The sequence below is a fragment of the Macrotis lagotis genome, chromosome 5 (genome assembly GCF_037893015.1).
Source record: "Macrotis lagotis isolate mMagLag1 chromosome 5, bilby.v1.9.chrom.fasta, whole genome shotgun sequence".
Classification (NCBI taxonomy): Eukaryota; Metazoa; Chordata; class Mammalia; order Peramelemorphia; family Peramelidae; genus Macrotis; species Macrotis lagotis.
This window is the reverse complement of record NC_133662.1, coordinates 217,816,557-217,820,604: the sequence shown is the minus strand read 5'-3', so window position 1 is coordinate 217,820,604 and position 4,048 is coordinate 217,816,557. Positions and strand designations below refer to the sequence as shown.

The 4,048-nt window shown below is 36.9% G+C and overlaps 1 pseudogene; it reads left to right on the top strand.

Moving 5' to 3' along the window:
- The first annotated feature begins 2,910 nt into the window (after positions 1–2,910).
- On the top strand, positions 2,911–3,647 carry LOC141489476 (zinc finger protein 330 pseudogene; annotated as a pseudogene).
- Positions 3,648–4,048: the final 401 nt, after the last annotated feature.

Genomic DNA, 4,048 nt, shown 5'->3' with positions numbered 1-4,048 from the left:
GAGAATGACATCAAGACTGCAAACCTAGATGATTGTCAATAGTCTCTCAATAGAAATATGAACATTTTGATGAGACATAGACTTTGGGGGAAAGATAGTGAAATGGCATCTTTGATGCAGATTGCAACCCATCCATTCCTTCTACTGTGAGATATTGTCACATTCAAAATGCAATGGGAAAATTTTTTTTTTTTAAATTGCAACGAGGGAAGGGAATCTTACACTTATAGTTCTAAAGTACAGCCATGAGGTTATGCTGTTCCTAAGTAATGTCAGGGGCAGGATTGGAAGTCAGGACTAGGAGGAAGGAGAAGAACAATTTTCCCACTGGTCCCTGGGCAATCACATTCCACCATGTGGAATTGGCCTGAAGACCTTACACCTAGCTCAGAAGGGATGAATTTGGAAGCTTTAAGGAATGAGCAAAGGAATAATGAGGGTAGTTGTGGCTTTTTAGGAGACAAGTCCCATGATTGTATACTGTGATAAGCATGACATGCTACCTAGTTTCTCATCCTCAAATGAGCTAATCTTATCCTCTGAGCCCTGCTTTCTTTTTAAAGTTTAATTTATCTTTATTTATTTATTTTTTCAATTAACATCTATTTTTTCACCTTTCCATCAACATACCTCAAAATTGCAGCATTAGAATTAGGGAAGAAGTTATAACAAATAAGTATAGCCACACAAAACAAATGCCCTCATTGACCATGCCCTAAAATTATATATCTCATTCTGTATTCTGAATGCATCACCTCTGTGCTACCATTCCAGTCCCCTGGAATCACGTGTGGTCATTGCATTGATCAGAGGTCTTAAATCATTCAAAGTTATTTGTCTTTATAATATTGCTGTATAAATTGTTCTTCTGGTTCTGCTCACAGAAAAGCACCTGGCTTGACTGAAGAATAGGATGAATGTATGGTATAGTGGGGTTATACTCCATCCCAAATAATTTGGGATTAATTTGTCCTCAGAAAGCCCAAACATCTTGATTGAATCAATCAATGGATAAGATGTATGAATTAGATTTGAATAGGTCTTTATGTCAGCTTGAAAGGATTACAGTGGTTTTGGCCATTGAATGTAAGGTAGATGACAGGAAACATCTTGTGATTGACTGAAAGAATCAGACATACCTCTGGGCCTATGTACAAAAATAGTATCAGCCCAAGGGTAAACTCAGTCCAGTGAACCAATCTAGAGGTAGAATAGCTTCAGTTCAGAAGATTCCATTTGGAGCCAATTCACTGAGTGGGAATCGATCACTCTTGGTGGTGGTGGGGGAGGAAGAAATAGTCTTTCTCTGTCTATGTCTATGTCTCTGTCTCTTTGTCTCTGTCTCTGTCTTTCTCCCCATCCCTCCTCCTTTCCCTTCTTTTCCTCCTTCCCTCCTACAATGTATCATGTTACTGAGAAATAGCCTCACCAGGAGACAATATATCTGCCCTGGAAATAGGTATAAGAGGGAATGTTCCACATTCGGAAAAATAAATAGCAGACTTCTGACCAAGACTACTGCCTAAACAGGGTACAGGGTAGCTCCTTAATATCTACATCAGAAAAAAAACAGAAAATAAAACTAAAAATCACACTGGAACAAATAATGATCAATAAATCCAACGAGAAACTATGGTAAGTGACTATTGCTCACCTCAGAACTATATAAAAAGTCAGCAAAGCAGTAGCAGCATAGAAAGTGCCAGTATACAAACCAACATCCTCCAGGCCTCTCAAAGTCATGGATACAAGTTTGAGGTACATAAAGTCCACTTACTACTAAGGTAGCAAGATAAAGACCCAGGGTGATCTGAAGCCCATATATGGGACACTGGAAGTCACCAGGAATACTAATGATTAATTCAGATGTAGCATCATGCAGACTAAAATATACCAGGGTTTCCAAGTCCCTAACACTTCCTAAGATTTTATAAGGGTCCTGAAGATCTTAGATTCTGAACCTCAGAGATCCTTTAAAATCAATACGGGAACTCTGGAGAGTCAGGCCAAGACCAAACAAGGCTGATTATTTCACCCAAAATTGTAGCATAATACAAAGTTCCATTTCAGAAACTAAGTTGAGAGAGATGACTAAACCAAAGAAAATACTGATAACTATAAAAAAAATTATGGTAGATCTAGAGATGCCCCCAAACCCAAACTAGAAGGAAAGAACAGCAATTAACAACTTCAAGCCGAGATTCAAAAGGAAAAAATGAATTTTCTGCAAGGACAATGTAAACACTGAGAAGAAATGAAGCAAGAGATTAAAAATTAAATAAAAGATAAGAAAGAATGAATTTGAAGAACAAACAGCTTAGTACAAAATCAGTAAACCCACTCAAGTAAAAGACTCCCTGAAACTTAGAATAGATCAAAAAAGAAACATTAAAACAAAAACCAAAGGGCAGGAGGCTCTTCCATTGATCCTTGTGGACAAAGAGGAAGTTTGACCTGTACAAAGAAAGCAACATTGGCATTTAGGGGAACCATCATCACCAATCCTGGGGGAGGTCATATCTGCCTCTAGCCCAGGCACAGTCAGAGATAAGGAAACTAAGGCCTGGAAGGGGTATGTGACTTCCTCAAGGACATGTTACTGTCCCGGTCTCAGACACAGGATTCAAACCTTTGACTCTCCAACTCCCCAAGCTATGCATTCTTCTCTATCTCATCAAATTGTCCATTTTTTAGAAAGAAGGTGAAATACCTTAAAAAAAAAAAGACTGGTGCAAGAAAGAAGCCCAAAAGCCAATGAGAATGTGAAAAAAAGCTAAGGGTGGCAAGAGGTAATATTGATTTAGGTAATCATACATGTAACGTTTCAATGAAATGTGTTGGGTGTCAAAGAAGAAAGAAGAATAGAATATTTTGTTATGTTTGTAATTCTACAAAAAATTACCAATATACATGCAACATGGAAAACCAAAATATGTGATAAAGTTTTCAGATTGTGTCATAAAGCATGCTGGTATATATGGTAGTGATTTTTCAGTTGTGAGTGCAAGCTATGATTTCTGTGAAACTCAGGTTTGCCATGAATGTCTGAGTACACATATTCATTCATACCTGCCTCTTCCTGATGCAGAATGCACTGAATATAAAAGGATGTATATGGGACCATGGAGGTAGAATATTCAACTACTTTTTTTGCCATAAATTCATGCATGAAGATTATTAATTTGACCATCAAATTAATTTGGAGAAAGAAACATTTAAATGTGTTTCCTATAATGAGTTAAGGCAGTATCCATGCCTCCTCTATAAGACTGATGATCATACAAGGAACAAATTTAAGGAAGAGAAAGGGGGGGGGGAAACCTTCCTGTCCTAAATATGGACATGCAACTTAAGAGAATAAGAAGCTGAGCATGTCAACACACTACTTGAAATTTGTCTGGCAAATAGGAAGTGAAGAAGTAGATGGAGCTCTTGTGTATAATGCCTATTGGAAAAATCTTGCAAGAAAATCTATGGAGATAAAGGATACCAGGAAGAGGAAGATGACTATGAAGCAAAAGAGGATGATGAAGGAGATGATGGAGGAAAAGACTCAGATTCAGAAACCACAGATCTCTTTCACTACTTTGAATTTAGAAAGGTCCTATGCCAATGGTTATGCTCACTATGAGGAACCTGAAGATTAGGAATTATGTTTCTTGTACATGAATGACATAATATCTGGTAGGAGCATGTGTGTTTGTGTGTGTCCATGTATTTGGTGAATTATGTATGTGTTTCTCAAAAATAGTCATTAGACCTTGTGCTAAAAGGTAACCATGTTTATTAAGAGAAAGGGAGGCATAAATCTTTCATAGAAAACACAAAATCAGAGTTATAGAACAGAAAAATGAGTTGAGAAGATGAATATTCTTATTCACCCAAGTATTGAATTATCCTGGATGAGGTTATTCCTGATTCTTATCTTGTGACTTCACAATAGAACTGAAAATAGGAGAATGATGATATTGGAAGAAAATTGTTTTTGTTAGAAATTAAATTGCCATTTTTCTTAACAATATCTAATTGTATCTTGTCATTTCACAAC